Source organism: Mobula birostris, chromosome 22 (genome assembly GCF_030028105.1).
Source record: "Mobula birostris isolate sMobBir1 chromosome 22, sMobBir1.hap1, whole genome shotgun sequence".
In the NCBI taxonomy this organism is placed as follows: Eukaryota; Metazoa; Chordata; class Chondrichthyes; order Myliobatiformes; family Myliobatidae; genus Mobula; species Mobula birostris.
The window spans coordinates 42,678,723-42,696,132 of record NC_092391.1 but is presented as its reverse complement, the minus strand read 5'-3'; the positions used below and the strand labels follow the sequence as shown (position 1 = coordinate 42,696,132).

The following is a 17,410-nucleotide window of genomic DNA, read 5'->3' as shown; positions in this document are numbered from 1 at the left end:
TAGAATTGCTCCGCTCAGAAATAACATTGGATGATGGGCCAGTGGTCTCCTTCTGTATTGTTATAAATTCAGTTTCACTACAATACTGATAAATTACATTCCTAGAAAACCATTTTCCACAATACAAGTCCCTTTTATCTCCCATTGAATTCCATGTTATGAGTGGAGGTGAATTTCTACAGGAAATGCTCCTCTCAACAGTATCGTCCCTGCAGGTATCCAGTCTAGAGATAAAGGAATTTAGCTTGTATTCTAGGCAAAAAAAGAAATGGTTGTTGTTTAAGAAGAAATGGGATGTTTAATGAAGTATCTATATACAAATATAAATAGAAATTACTGCTTTGCTGTTTCCCAAAGCAAATGCTTTGTGGCTTCCCACTGTGCAATCATCGTCCTTTGTAAATTAGTCTTCTGTATGTAATTTTTCACATGAATTCCATAAGAGTTAATTTCTTAAGGGCAAATTTCCTTTATCACAGGGTTATATTGTGTAGGATTAGATGAAAAGTTTCCATCTTCCACATCTTTGTCACAGTGATCATTGGTAGGGTTTCAGACTTTAAAAGAACTCTGCATGTCAGCTTCAGAGCAGCTATATGAAAGACTGCCTTACAGGTGGGGAAGAATACACAGGATGGGCGACTTAACAATTTTGAATATGTGTAGGTGGCCCCCAGCTGATTTTCTGCCCTAGTTGTGCCATGTTACAAATCTCGAGTGGGGATGATCAGTGATGCAGATGTTGCAGCCTAGAGATCTGATCTACAGAGTTTAAATGATAAAAGTAGTGATTCAGTGGTCAGTGGCAGCATACAGCAGTACTGCAGAGGGGCAGAGCCTTCAGTCCATAATTACCTGCCATACCAATTAAACTAGAAATTAAATGACTGTCTAAACTAATCCCTTCTGCCTACACAACATTCATATCCCTCCATTCTCTGCACATTCACGTGCGTATCTCAGAGCATTTTGAATACCTCTATCACATTGGCCTCCACCATCACCCCTCGTATGCATTCTGGCACCCACCTGTCCCGCACATCTCCTTTGAACTTCCCTCCTTCATCTTAAATGCTTGCCCTCTATTATTAGACATTTTGACCCTGGGGAAAAGATACCAGCTGCCCACTCCATCTAGATCCTTCAGCATCCACCACTCCAGAGAAAACAACTTATGTTTGTCCTACCTTTGCTTACAACACGTGCCCTCTAATCTAGGCAGCATCCTGGGTGACCATAATCGAATGCAGCACTCCAGATGCAGCCTAATAGAGTTTCATAAAGCTGCAATGTTTCATATGTTCTCAGTATTGAAAAGTGGAGTAATCACCAGTATGATCTAACTTCGTATATGTAGTGTGCAGGATATTGATGTCAGAATGGGAACCTGACGACTGGTGTCCTGCTGCCCATCTCACCATAATGGGTTTCTTGTTTTTTTTTTGATGATTATACAATGAAAGCCATAGCGTGTTCCACAAACTTCAATTTATGTCTTATTTCAAGTGTTATATAAAGGAAGAAAAGTAGATTATATTATTGTGTATGCATCTGGCACCACCATAATAAATAGCAGATGTAAGTGCATAGCAGACAGTCAGGATGGTACTGTTTCATCCAGAAATGATCACTAGCATGATCTAACTTGAATTAATGTGGAGGAACAGAGGGATCTTGGGGTTCGCGTCCATAGATCCCTCAGAGTTGCTGTGCAAGTTGATAGGGTTGTTAAGAATGCTTATTGGTGTAGAAACATAGAAAACATACAGCACAATACGGGCTCTTCGGCCCACAAAGCTGTGCCAATCATGTCCTTACCTTAGAACTACCTATTTTTCTAAGCTCCATGTATCCATCCAGGAGCCTCTTAAAAGACCCTATAGTTTCCGCCTCCACCACCAGGGCTGGCAGCCCATTCCACGCACTCACCACTCTCTACGTAAAAAAAACTTACCCCTGACATCTCTTCTGTACCTTCTTTCAAGCACCTTAAAACTATGCCCCTTTGTGCTAGCCATTTCAGCCCTGGGAAAAAGCCTCTGACTATCAACACAATCAATCCCTCTCATTATCTTGTACACCTCTATCAGGTCACCTCTCATCCTCCGTCACTCCAAGGAGAAAAGGCCGAGTTCACTCAACCTATTCTCATAAGGTATGCTCCCCAATCCAGGCAACATCCTTGTAAGTCTTCTCTGCATCCTTTCTATGGTTTCCCGTCCTTCCTGTAGTGAGGTGACCAGAATTGAGCACAGTACTCCAAGTGGGGCCTGACCAGGGTCCTATATAGCTGCAACATTACCTCTCAGCTCTTAAACTCAATCCCATGGTTGATGAAGGCCAATGCACCATATGCCTTCTTAACCACAGAGTCAACCTGCATAGCAGCTTTGAGTGTCCTATGGACTCAGACCCCAAAATCCCTGTGATCCTCCACACTGCCAAAAGTCTTGCCATTAATGCTATACTCTGCCATCATATTTGACCTACCAAAATGAAACACCTCACACCTATCTGGGTTGAACTCCATCTGCCACTTCTCAGCTCAGTTTTGCAGCCTGTCAATGTCCCACTGTATCTCCTGATAGCTCTCCACACTATTCACAACACCCCCAACCTTTGTGTCATCAGCAAATTTACTAACCCATCCCTCCACTTCCTCATCCAAGTCATTTATAAAAATCACGAAGAGTTGGGGTCCCAGAACAGATCCCTGAGGCACACCACTGGTCACCGACTTCCATGCAGAATATGACCCATCTACAACCACTCTTTGCTTTCTGTGGGCAAACCGGTTCTGGATCCACAAAGCAATGTCCCCTTGGATTCCATGCCTCCTTACTTTCTCAATAAGCCTGGCATGGGGTACTTTATCAAATGCCTTGCTGAAATCTATATACACTACATCTACGGCTCTACCTTCATCAATGTGTTTAGTCACATCCTCAAAAAATTCAATCATGAGAAACTTCTGTGGAACATCATGAAATAGCTGCTTAGATATTTGTCACTGCTCATTACTAGTCCTTTTTTTGTCTCTTCCCAGTCACTTCCAGCCGTCTCAACCTTAGTATCTTTATAATTGCCCTTATTTAAATTGAGGACACTGCTTTGCCCTAAAACTGCATCTGAAATTCTGTCCCAATGTGATTGTTAATGCTATGTTTTGTAACTTCAAAACATTAAACTAATTCAAAGGAAGACACAGAAGTCTGGAATTTGAATTTAACTTCATGTTTACTTTAAGCGAGATGAGCATGTATCACATGATAGCATGATCATGTATGCAATTCACGTATTTACAAGGACAGCATAACCCATAATTAATAATTTAATACACACAAGATTACACAAATATTACTTAAATATTAAATACACAACACTCCTCTGTGTGTAGTTATAAACTCCAACTCAATAGAATGCATCTCAATTACATACACAGTGTACTATGTAATACCAAGCTAGAGAAAAATCTGCAGATGCTGGAAATCCGAGCAACACACACAAAATGCTGGCTGAACTCAGCAGGCCAGGCAGCATCTAGGAAAAGAGTACAGTCGACGTTTCGGGCCAAAACATTGACTGTACTCTTTTCCTAGATGCTGCCTGGCCTGCTGAGTTCATGCAGCATTTTGTGTGAATACCATTTAATACAACTGCTATATTCCAACATCCACAGCACAGTAAATTTTAAATTGTCCCATTCTGGCTTAAAAATTTAATCACTGTGGAGGATTTCTTACTCTTACGGGATAACAAGGGGGATCACTCTGCTTGGCAGTTGAGACTTGCGTCCTCCTCCGTGTTGATTGTAGGAGTTGATTCTGAGTTTCCAAGCCAACTCTGGACACCTTTCTTTACCTTTTCTTGGCTTTTCTCTCTGGATCTATTTCGATCCTTGCTTCTCCCCCTTGTTCCTGCTCTTTTTTCTCAGATGTGTATTTTGGGATGGTGCATTTAGTTCACTGGAGTACTCTCTTATTAATCCTTCTATTGCTTCCTTTATGATCTGATCTCTGCTCTTGGTTGGGGCTTGTTAATTGTTGTATTTCACTGTTACGAGTGTCATTCCCACTGGAGTTATCTTTTCTCCAGTGATAGTTCTTGGTTGGATATCTACAGGTTTTAGTATCTTTGAAATGCTTCTCAACTCCTTATCATGAATTCTAGTAAGGAAAAAGGTGGTGGTGTGTGCTTTTTAGTCAATTCTCAGTGGTGCACAGATGTTGGAGTTATGTCAACTTCTTGTTCCCTGACTTAGAACAACTAACGATTTAATGTAGACCATTCTATTTGCCTCAGGAGTTCTCATCCGTGATTTTGACTGCAGTTTACATATCTCCAGTGCTTGATTATAAGCAAGCACTCTCAAAACTGCCTGACACTGTCTGTAAACAAGAAACGGTCCATCCTGACACTTTTCAACTTATAGTTAGTGACTTTAACCAGGTCTGTTCAATGAAAACCCTGCCCAATTATCACCAGCATGTAAGTTTTGCACCGGAGATCCCAATACACTAGACCACTGCTACACTACCGTAAGGAATGCCTGTAGTTCCTTTCCAAGACCACATTTTGCAAGTCAGATCATTTGGCTGTACTCCTACTACCTTCTTACAGACAGAGCCGAAAGACCAAGACTCCAGAGATCAAGACAACCAAGAGGTGGGCGCAGGAGGCTGAGGAACAATTACAGGATTGCCTTGAGTCAGTGGACTGGCCGTGTTCAAGAACTCATCTGAAGACCTGCTTGACTACACCAGGGTCATTACAGACTTTATTAAAACAGCTGTGGATGAGTGTGTCTCCATGAAATCATTCAGTGTTGTCCCCAATCGGAAACCCTGGATGAATAATGAATTCTGGAATCTCTTGACACATTCAAGAAACAGAGCCTTTCAAGTCTGGAGATCAAGAATGCTACAAGAGGTGCAGGTATGATCTCTGGAAAGCTATCTCTTGGATGAAGTGGAGATTCCAGACTAAACTGTATGCCAACATCAGTGAACTTGAGACCAGGTATCCGGAGGCTTTGCTCATTACAGCCGGGGACTTTACCCAGGCCAACCTCAGAAAGGCGCTACCAAAGTTATACCAACATGTCTCCTGCTCCACTAGAGGCCCGAATATACTTGACCACTGCTACACAGCAGTCAAGGATGCCTACCGTTCCGTCCCACGACCTCACTTTGGAAAATCGGACCATCAGGCCGTACTCGTCCTCCTGGCTTACGAACAGAAACTGAAGCGGGAGGTCACGGTGTCAAAAGTAGTGTCGCGTTGGACGGAGGAAACGGATGAGGTCCTCCGTGACTGCTTTGAATCACTGGTGACTGGTGAGTATTCAAGGACTTGGCAGCTAACCTCGATGAGTATGCCTCAGCTGTCATGGACTTTATTTGGAAATGCACGGAGGACTGTCTGTCTCGCAAGACGATCCGGGTATTCCCTAACTGGAATCCTTGGATGAATTGTGAGGTCAAGTCCCTCTTAAAGGCTAGAGCTGCAACTTTTAGGTCCGGAAAACCAGTCGCTACACAGAATCCAGGCGTGAACTCCGGAAAGCCATTAAGGGCACCAAGAGGCAATATCAAGCCAAGTTGGAAGCCCAGGCTAACCAGAGGGATGCCAGTAGACTATGGCAGGGTCTAAATGAGATCACTGGGTGCAAAGAAAAGGCTGGGAATATCAATAACTGTGGCGCTTCTCTTCCTGACGAACTTAACATATCCCACGCAAAATTCGAACAGAAGAGGAGCGTCCTGCTCCCTCCGGATGAACCGGACCTGGTGGCATCGAGATTCATCGTCACCAAGGAGGACGTTAGAAGGGCCTTCCCGAAGATAAATCCAAGGAAGGCGATGGGCCCAGATGGCGTCCCAGGATGGGTTCCCCGGGCCTGTGCAAGCGAGCTAGCTGGAGTGTTTGCTGACATCTTCAACTGCTCCTTGCTTCAGTCTAAGATCCCCTCGTGTTTTAAGAAGGCAACGATAATCCCAGTGCCGAAGAAGGGCAAGGTGGCATGCCTGAATGACTATCAACTTGTGGCTCTGACATCAATTGCTATGAAGTGCTTCAAGAGATTGGTTATGGCACACATCAACCACAGCCTACCGGTCAACCTCGGTGCTTTGCAATTCGCCTACCGGAGCAGCAGGTCAATGGCAGATGCCATCTCTCTGGCCCTACATTCCTCCTTAGAACACCTGGAGAATAAAGACGCATACGTAAGGCTCCTTTTCATTGACTACAGCTCTGCCTTTAATACCATCATTCCAAATAAACTGATTCCTAAGCTCCGGAACCTGGGCCTGAGCACTCAGATCTGCAGCTGGATCTTCAACTTCCTCACAGACAGGACCCAGGCTGTAAAAATAGAGGACAGGCTCTCCTCTACAATCACTCTGAGCACCAGTGCCCCACAAGGCTGTGTACTCAGCCTCCTGCTGTACTCACTGTACACCCATGATTGTGTAGCCAAGTTTCCATCAAACTCAATATATAAGTTTGCTGATGACACAACAGTTGTAGGCCGTATCTCAGGTAATGATGAGTTTGAGTACAGAGAGGAAATTAAGAACCTGGTGGCATGGTGCAAAGACAATAACCTATCCCTCAACGTCAGCAAGACGAAGGAATTGGTTGTTGACTTCAGAAGGAGTAGCGGACCGCACGACCCAATTTACACCGGTGGTGCGCAAGTGGAACAGGTCAAAAGCTTTAAGTTCCTCAGGGTCAATATCACAAATGACCTGACTTGGTCCAACCAAGCAGAGTTCACTGCCAAGAAGGCCCACCAGCGCCTTTACTTCCTGAGAAAACTAAAGAAATTTGGCCTGTCCCCTAAAACCCTCACTGATTTTTATAGATGCACCGTAGAAAGCATTCTTCTAGGGTGCATCACAACCTGGAATAGAAGTTGTCCTGTCCAAGACCGAAAGAAGCTGCAGAAGATCATGAACACGGTGCACAAACCAATCTTCCATCCGTGGACTCACTTTACACCGCACGCTGTCGGAGCAGTGCTGCCAGGATAATCAAGGACACGACCCACCCATCCAACAAACTTTTCGTCCCTCTTCCCTCCAGGAGAAGGCTCAGGAGCTCGAAGATTCCTACTGCCAGATTTGGGAACAGCTTTTTCCAACTGTGATAAGACTGCTGAACGGATCCTGACCCGGATCTGGGCCGTACCCTCCAAATATCTGGACCTGCCTCTCGTTTTTTTTTTGCACTACCTTACTTTCCATTTTTCTATTTTCTATTTATGATTTATAATTTAAATTTTTAATGCTTACTAATTTTTACAATTTTTAATATTTAATATTTGTAGTTCAGGGAGTGGGAAGCACAGAATCAAATATCACTGTGATGATTGTACATTCTAGTATCAATTGTTTGGCGACAATAAGGTATAAAGTATAAACTGGTATCAACAAGGGCTGCTCAGCAGCTGTGGCAGGACTTAAATGTCATAACCTCCTACAAAGCTATATCTTGCAATACAGGGGACAGCAGAGCTTGGCTTCCAGATGAGGCCATTGCCTTCTATGCTCGCTTTGATCACCAGAAAAGGGAGGAACCATCATGCCCCCCTATGTCTATATCTCCCGATGACCTTTTGGTCTCAGTACCTGAAGATGGCACACGGGCTGCCTTCAGGAGAGTGAATGTACTGAGTACCTGGCCGAGTACCGAAGACCTGTGCTGGCCAACTGCTGGTGTATTCACAGATATCTTCAATCTCATGCACCGGCAGTGTGTGGTACCCACCTGCTTCAAGCAGCTTTCAATCATTCTGGTCCCAAAATGACTATTGCCCAGTGGCACTTACATCCACAGTGATGAAATGTTTTGGGAGGTTAGTGCTGAAGTATATTAGCTCCTGTCTGAATAGCAACTCAGATCCGCTCTAATTTGCCTAACCAAGTAACAGGTCTACACCAGATATTATCTCGCTGGCTTTTCACACAACCCTGGAACATCTGGCAGCAAAGATGCATATATCAGGATGCTCTTTATCAATTACAGCTCAACGTTTAATACCATCAATCCCTCAAAACTAATCAGTAAATTATAAAACCTGAGCCTCAATATCCTTTGTGCAATTGAATCCTGGATTTCCTCACTTGTAGACCTCAGTCAGTTTAGATTGGCAAAAATATCTTCCCTGCAATCTCCATCAACACAGGAGCACCACATGGGTGTGTACTTAGCCCCTGCTTTACTCGCTTTATGCCTATGACTGTGTGGCTACGTTCAGCTGCAACACCATATACAAGTTTGTTGATGGTATCACTGTTGTGGGCTGCATCAAAGGTGGTGATGAATCAATGTACAGGAGGGAGACTGAAAACATGACTGAGTGGTGTAATAACAACAGCTTCTCACTCAATGTCAATAAGACCAAGGAAATAATAGTAGACTTCAGGAGAGGGAAACCAGAGGTCCAAGAGCCAGTAATCATTGGATTATCAGAGGTGAAGAGGGTCTTGAAACATTTGGGTGTCACTATCTCAGGGAACCTGTCCTAGACCCATCGTATAAGTATAATTGTGAAGAAAGCACAACAACGCCTCTACTTCCTCAGGAGTCTGCAGAGGTTCAGCATGTCATCAAAAACCTTGGCAAACTTCTATAGATGTGTGGTGGAATGTGCAATACAGCTTGGTATGGGAACACCAATGCCTTTGAGCAGAAAATCCTACAGAAGGTAGTGGATTCAGCCCAGTGCATCACAGGTGAAACCCTCCCAACTATTGAGCACATCTACATGAAATGCTGTTGTAAAAAAGTATCATCCATTATCAAATATCCCCACCACCCAGGCCTTCGCTTTTCTAACTGCTGCCTTCAGGTAGAAGGTACAGGAGACTCAGGACTCACAGCATCAGGTTCAAGAACAGTTACTACCTCTCAACCATCAGGTTGTCGAACAAAATGGGATAACTGCACTCAATTAAGGACTCTTTTTATCTTGTTATTTCATGCTCGTTATTTATTGCTGTTTATTTATTATCAGTATTTGCACAGTTTGTTTACAGTTTACAGATCCTGTTTACAGTGACTGTTCTATAGATTTACTAAATATGCTCACAGAAAATAAGAAGCTCGGGGTTGTATGTGGTGACATATATGTACTCTGACAATAAATTTTACTTTGAACTTTGAAACACATTTGTGAAATGACTGAAACAGCTGGACCAGTGTCTAATTCCATTTTAATTAATTTGCTGTTCACTTCTGGTGTAAGCCATATTGCTTGTCTATTTTTAATTTTCACAATGTAAATCTCAAGGCTACACAGTCCTGTATCACTCTCATTATGTTTTTTTTAAATCAACAGCATGCAAATTAGTGCTCTTTTTGAAAGTGCAACTTGACCCTCCCTCCAGCATTTTGTGTGAGTTACTTGACTTTTTCTCTTTTTCTCTTTCCTGTGCAGACCATTTATTTTTGTCTACCCAGCATGCTCTTTGTATGTGACCTACTTTGTTGCATTTCAAGTCAAGTCACTTTTTATTGTCATTTCGGCCATAACTGCTGGTACAATACACGGTAAAAACGAGACAACGTTTTTCAGGACCATGGTGCTACATGAACAACACAAAGCTGCACTGATCTATGTAAAACAACACAAAATTACACTGGACTACAGACCTACCAAGGACTGCATAAAGTGCACAAAACAGTGCAGGCATTACAATAAATAATAAACAAGACAATAGGCACAGTAGAGGGCAGTAGGTTGGTGTCAAGCCAGGCTCTGGTTATTGAGGAGTCTGATGGCTTGGGGGAAGAAACTGTTACATAGTCTGGTCATGAGAGCCCGAATACTTCGGTGCCTTTTGCCAGATGGCAGGAGGGAGAAGAGTTTGTATGAGGTGTGCGTGGGGTCCTTCATAATGCTGTTTACTTTACGGATGCAGCATGAGGTGTAAATGTCTGTAATGGCGGGAAGAGAGATCCCAATGATCTTATCAGCTGACCTCACTATCTGCTGCAGGGTCTTGCGATCTGAGATGGTGCAATTTCTGAACCAGGCCGTGATGCAGCTGCTCAGGATGCTCTCAATACAACCTCTGTAGAATGTGGTGAGGATGGGGGGTGGGAGATGGACTTTTCTCAGCCTTTGCAGAAAGTAGAGATGCTGCTGGACATTCTTTGCTATGGAGCTGGTGTTGAGGGACCAGGTGAGACTCTCCACCAGGTGAACACCAAGAAATTTGGTGCTCTTAACGATCTCTACAGAGGAGCCGGTGTTCAGGGGAGAGTGGTCATTCCGTGTCCTCCTGAAGTCAACAACCATCTCTTTTGTTTTGTTCACATTCAGAGACAGGTTGTTGGCTCTGCGCCAGTCCATTAGCCGCTGCACCTCCTCTCTGTATGTTGACTCATCGTTCTTGCTGATGAGACCCACCACGGTCGTGTCATCGGCGAACTTGATGATGTGGTTCAAGCTGTGTGTTGCAGCACAGTCATGGGTCAGCAGAGTGAACAACAGTGGACTGAGCACACAAACCTGGGGGGCCCCCATGCTCAGTGGGTTGGTGTTGGAGATGCTGCTTCCAGTCTGGACTGACTGAGGTCTCCCAGTCAGGAAGTCTAGGATCCAGTTGCAGAGGGAGGTATTCAGGCCCAGTAGGTTCAGCTTTCCAATCAGTTTCTGAGGAATGATTGTGTTGAATGTTGAACTGAAGTCTATGAACAGCATTGGAACGTACGTGTCTTTTTTGTCCAGGTGGGTTAGGGCCAGGTGGAGGGTGATGGCAATGGCATCATCTGTTGAACAGTTGGGATGGTACACTAACTGCAGGGTGTCCAGTGAGGAGGCAGCAGGGTCTTGATGTGCCTCATGATGAGCCTCTGGAAACACTTCATGATGATGGATGTGAGTGCAACGGGACGGTAGTCGTTGAGGCAGGACACTGAAGACTTCTTCGGCACAGAGACAATGGTGGCGGCCTTGAAGCGCGTAGGAACGACGGCGCTGCTCGGGGAGATGTTGAAGATGTCAATGTGAATCTCAGCTAGCTGGTCTGCAAGTTTCGCCTTTAAACTTGTATTGGTTTGAGATATGTGAGCCACTGCCACAATGGTAACACAATTTGTTCAGCCAGGCCAGTTTCTGTTACATTGCAATTTTGTTCACACTCACTTTCATTTCTGAGTACAACAAAATTGCGTCTCTGTGGCTTCCATTGAAAAAGTGATTTCAACTGCTCTTTTAAATATGAGTTGTGCTTCAGTTAGGAGTAGTTTTTGAATGCTTTCTTGTAAGATTCCACAAACTAAACAATCTCTTAGTGTATCATTAAGCCCATTACCAAATGGACAATGCTCAGACAATCACTTCAATTGAGCCACATATGCTGAAATAGACTCCCCTTCTTTTTGATTCAACCTAAAGCATTCTGTAATCAACAATGATTTTGGTTCTAAATGTTCCTGCATTACTTTATACTTTATTTTCGCCAAACAATTGATACTAGAACGTACAATCATCACAGTGATATTTGATTCTGCGCTTCCTGCTCCCTGGATTACATATTACTTTCACAATATCAGCAAAGGACATTTCTGCTGGTTTGGTTGGAGCAGTGAAGCTTCCAAACAAACTTCTTTTAAACCCACTCTGCAAGTTTGAACTTGTTTCTCATTGGCCAGTTCATTTGCTTCAAAATACTGTTGAATTTGCTCAGTATATAAAATCCAGGTGTCTGTAGTGTAATCAAATGTGTCTATCTTTCTGATGTAGCCAGCTATTTCTGCTGTTTTATTTATGATTATTGTCTCCCAATGCTCACTCCTTATGAACCCATGAATTCTTCCATTTTCTATTTTTAAAAAACTCAATTGGGTCTTCTCTTCCAAAGAACATATGCTACACTGCTTTCTTTTTAGTTCAAGCTTCTTACTGCTCTAACAGGTCGATAGCCGGCTTGGGTTCATTTTAAAAATACCTCGTTGTCACTGATATGTTTTGTAAATTCAAGACATTAAACTAAAGAAGACGCAGGAGTCCAAAATGTAAGATTAACTTCATGTTTAAGTGAAGCACGCAGGAATCACATGGCAGCATGATGACGTATGCAATTCATACATTTATACATATAACCCATGTTGATACCTTCCATAATTAAAAACACTACTCAACTTTCTTTCCTTTCTGCCCCTACTTTTGGAACATCAACTGGTTCCCAATTTCTGGTCAATCTGCAACCATGTCTGTAATAGCTCTGAGATCAGCATTGTTTTTCATTGAGCTGTCAGCTTATCTATTTTGTTTTAAATGCTATATGTATTCAAGTAAAGGACCTTGAGATTTGGCTTTTTAAATTTTTCACTTACTCAAGATATATTTTCTGCTGCATACTTTTGCTATTTTCTGACACTACCTGTCATGATTTGATTTTCATTCTCACCTTGACCAACCTCTACTATTGCTCTGTCAAAATCCTTTACTAGAATCTGTCCCCACCCCATTAATTTAAAACCCAGTTCATAATCTTATTTATACTCGTCTGTACAACTATTTGTTTACCTTTCATCTATTAATATCTCTTGCACGTGCATAGCCACCTATCTAGGTATTATAAATAAACTTGAATGTGTGTTTTTCTATCCTTTTAGCCAAGACATTTATGAACAGGACAAACAGTTGCAGCTACAACACCAATACTTGTCACAGCATTAGTCACATCCTACCAAATGGGTATCATCATCTCATTACCTCTACTCTGTCTAATGCTGCTCAATCTATTTCCTCACAAAGTCAGTCATTTCATAGACTTTAACAGTTCTTAGACTTTAATATTTTTAATGAAACACACAAACTAAAAGTGTATTAAAACAACTTTGATTATCATTTACCTCCCCAAAAAGTGAGCTAGATTCGTTAGGCAAGCCTTATCCTTGACAGATTCTTTCTGCCTCTTTCTGAACATTAGAAACTTCAGAAGGTAGAATCTTTATACTAATCTTTCTAGCTTTAATTATAAATTCCAATATTCACAACAGACATTACGCTAATCTGTTCATGATTCATTTGTTTTCCTCTCTAATTGTTCTTAATGAGCAGAGTAATAAGCATATTTTACTCATGTAGAGTTGTTTAATTGAGCTTCTAGACCATGGAGTTGAAGTTTGCTCTCTAAAAAAGTATATTTTCCTTTTCTGTTCTTTCCTTATCTTGTCCCAAAACAGGCATGACAATTAAGTAGATCCCTCTCCCTTCAGAATTCATTCAAAGCTGTTTGAGATATCCCTCACTCTGGCATCAGGTGGGCTGCACATAAGGTGGGACTCTCCAACTTACAAAGGGTACTACACACATAGGAGTTGAGGAACTCAGCATGTCAAACAGTATCTGGAGGGAAATGAACAGTGAATATTTCTCATTGTGACCCATCACCAATCCCTCCATAGATGGTGCTTGACCTGTTGAGCTCCTCTATCTCCTTTGTGTGTTGCTCCAGATTTCCAGCATTTGAATTCTCTTGTGCCTCCTTATAATGATGCTATCTGCAACAGCATCATAGCAGCGCAGAGTAGGAGCCACTGTTAAACAGTCAAGAAATTTGATTCAATTCTTATTGAAACTTGGTACTCAGCATAATCATGCAAACCTGAGTTATTCTTAGTTTAGGTTTGTCCTTAGAAGTAGGAAAGTGACTGATGATACGGGTACGTGTGGAAAATTAACTGGACAAGAACAATTACTATGGAAACAGAAGTTGAACCAAAAAGTGTTGTAGCTGATTATGACAAAAATAATTAGAAGGAAAAGTGACTGTTGAAATGAGGAAAATTCAAAGAAGAATCTGGAGGGAATCTGTTATTCATTGGGCAAGGCAGGATCTGATAATGTGCGAAGATCAGAGAATTGTAATGAAGTTCTTCACCAAACTTTAATCAGGGAAGAGGGAAACAGCTAAATAATGCTCAAACATAATAAGAGCCAAATGTGGGGCTGTGATGGATTATTGCTCTGTAATACCAAGCATTAACAGATGAAAAATATAAACCCAGCACTGATAGGGTATTTTCACCTGTCTAACTGGAAAAGCAGGAGGCAACTTATTTCTTCCATGACTCTGCCAAAACTTTGATAAGCAGTTCAGAGCTAACCCTCCATCTTACTGTCTTCTATAATGTAAGTGCTCAAATTAAACCCACTACCTGCAAAAGTAAAGCAAATATCTGATCAACAGCATTTATGTGGATGCAAAATATGATTTTCAAACTATGCAATATAGGTCTTTCAGAGATGAGAAAACAATCCCGAAAAGAATGCCAGAGATGAATAGATGACCAACTACTGCAATGTAAGTACAAAGGAGCTAGTAGGTCAGGTTTTTAAACCTTGTCATTTGAAACCAGTGGGGTGTAATATTCAACTACAACAGGGAATCGGGCCTATGGACCTCATTAATGATTTATTTCCTGAAATAAGAGGAAGGATGCTACTTTTCTCTTGGAGTTGAGTCGTGAGCATGGGATGAAAGGGGAAATGAGTCTGACACATTGATGGTCAATATTTTCCTTTTGTGCCCTAATGGATAATCTTGGTCTTCCTGAACCCACAAAGGAAGGGCATAAACATAGGTTGCCCCTTAATCTTCTATTGTTAAGAAAACCAAATTCCTAGATTCCAAGGAGGAAAATGTAGCTGCCTGAATTAAAATTATGTGTAGCAAGATATAGATAGTGTGTTACTCCACTAGCTTTTGGCCAATGAATACATTGAAACCTTTCTGTCCCTGGATTGCATTTCTTTAATAGGCATCCGTTAGTCTCATGAGACCATGGATTTGCGCCTTGGAAAGTTTCCAGGGCGCATGCCTGGGCAAGGTTGTATGGAAGACCAGCAGTCTCCCCTCTCCACGGCACGGATGTTGTCCAAGGGAAGGGCATTAGGACCCATATAGCTTGGCACCGGTGTCGTCGCAGAGCAATGTGTGGTTAAGTGCCTTGCTCAAGGACACACACGCTGCCTCAGCCAAGACTCGAACTAGCAACCTTCAAATCACTAGATGAATGCCTTAACCACTTGGCCACATGCCAACTATGCATTTCTATGTTTAAATTAACATAATAAAAACAATTTTTGGCTATTGATTTAAGAGACCAGGTTACACTATAAGAGTAATGAAAGTATTGTTTGTTTTATATGATGTGGTGTCACTGGTGATCTAACTGCTGCCCCTCTAGTGAAAGACCAGAACACTGAAGTGGAGGTTATATATTAATAAGTGCAGGGAAGATGGCACCAGCAAACAAGGTGACCAAGGGCAACATCCCTCAGACGATTCACAAAACTATTCACTTCTTTTTCTTTCAAATTTGGTTCTGCTACTGTTGGAACCTGAGTCCTACATTTTGGTAGTGTGATTTTGGCCTGATTGAACAATCTAGTGCCTTGCTGTCCCTGAGAGAGTTCTATGTGGTTCTGAGCGAAGTATGCAACCTGGAGTCCATGATCAACTCCATTTCTTGCCAATCTTGCCGATTAAAGTGTTGAGGAAGACTGAAATCATTGAGGTGAGAGCAGAATGCAAGAGGGTTTTCAGCACTACCTACCAGCCTCTCATTTGCTGCTACTGGAGGAAGGTGTCTGCGTGTGTGACAGTCTCTCTCACCTTCTCATCTGCTGTTCCTGGAGGAAGGTCCCTGCGTTCCAATGGTCTCCCCCTCTCCCCCGCCTCACTTGATGCTGCCAGAGGATGGTACTGGAGTCCTGAGTCTTGAGCAAGATTTAATCCATGTAGCTTGGGGATTGGTCTCTGTATTCACGCTATATGTTATTGGTTTCTGGTTGCTCCTTTTTTTGGTGCTATTTTGATTGGGGTGGACTGACTCGCAGCCTGAAGTTAATGAACGACATGGAACTAGATTAAGCTGAACTGAATATGCCTGGGCTGGTTTGATGATTTGTGGTTTGCTATTTTATATTCTGTGTTTATCACTGTTTTTTTTTTGCCATTTGCTTGATTTGTTCTTTTTTCTTTGCATGTTGGGTTTTGATTTTTTTCTTGAATGGGTTCCCTGGTTTCCTTTCTTTGTTTATTGGCTGTCTGTGGGAAGACTTATCTCAAGGTTGTATATTGCATACATACTTTGATAATAAATGTACCAGGATGGTGTATAATTTGGGGTGAAACCTTCAGATGCTAATAGCTTATGTGTCTGTTGTCAACATCTTTGGTGGTGGTCACGGGTTTGGGAAATGCTGTTGGAGTAATCTTACCTTGTAATTGCAGTGTATTTTGTAGAAGGCAGTGTCAATGTAATGAATGTAGAGGGAGTAAATGTTAGGCATGGTGGTGGCATGCCAGTTAAGTAGGCTGTTTTGCCCTATTGTTCCCTGGCCGTCAACTAGCCTTCTACTCATTTCATGACAGTGGAGTCCGAGGTCAAGATTAAACAGGAACAAACTATCTATGAACCCATTAACTGGAAATGAGTAGCCTTCATCCAGTTTGGCTGCCTCCATTGCAATAAATCAGACAGGAGAGCAAGAAAGCAAGCTGTAAGGACACGCATGTTGATTATCGTTAATTATATGATTTTGGTCCTGTTGGATGTGTATGGTTTGTAATATGGATTTAATTACCTATTGTGTTCTCATGTAGTAATCAAGGATAATCAGGATGATTAGTAAGAGAGGTAATGTGGAAACTGCTGTGCAGGCATGGTTGTTAATCACTTTTGCAATCTGTACATTGTAGTTGTCGGTACATAATGGTTGCTCAGTTAACACCGAGACGATGATGGCAAGCATCTTCTTGTTACACAACAGAGTTTAATTAGATAGAGTGCTCTCATACTTTGATCCAATAACAATGTAGAATCTCAGATGCATCTCTCAGGTCAAAATCATCTGTTAGTTTTCCAGGTGCAGTTGAATAAAGTTGGGTATATTGTTGTTATGTATTAGATGATGCACACTGTAGCCAGAAGGCAGAGATGATAGAGGGAAGGAATGTCTAAAGCAACAACTAGATATCTCCTTTCATCATTCCATCAGATGGACTCAAAATTTAAGTTATCCCAGAATTCTCAGAGAAGTTCCCAATAATCAGAGCAGAATCACCTTGGCCAGTGTAACATCTGCTCAGCGAGATCGTAGAAGGTGGAAGTATTTTTGTTTTAGTATCACCCAACTCTTATTGAATATTTGTAAAGATCAGATACTCACAGCTATTCAGTTTGTGTCCACTCTGATAGACAGTGAGCCTGGGCAGATTGCCAGTCAGTCCAAAGTTCAATGTAAATTTCTTATCGAAGTACAATACTTTAAGATTCATTTGTTTGCATCTGCATAAGATCCAGACCGTTATTTGAGGGTCATTGCTTGGTTAAGTACAGAGATTCCACAAGAAACTGACCATGGACTCTAACAATCAGC

At 42.1% G+C, this 17,410-nt stretch overlaps 1 long non-coding RNA gene across 2 annotated transcripts in view; it reads left to right on the top strand.

Annotated features, from left to right (window-relative positions):
• The window catches only part of LOC140186377 (uncharacterized), a 55,645-nt gene that overhangs the window by 12,260 nt on the left and 25,975 nt on the right, over positions 1-17,410 (top strand). For both annotated transcript variants that reach the window (XR_011882853.1, XR_011882852.1), the window contains exon 4: positions 14,259-14,327. This is a non-coding gene — a long non-coding RNA (uncharacterized lncRNA). The remainder of the gene's footprint in view (positions 1-14,258; positions 14,328-17,410) is intronic.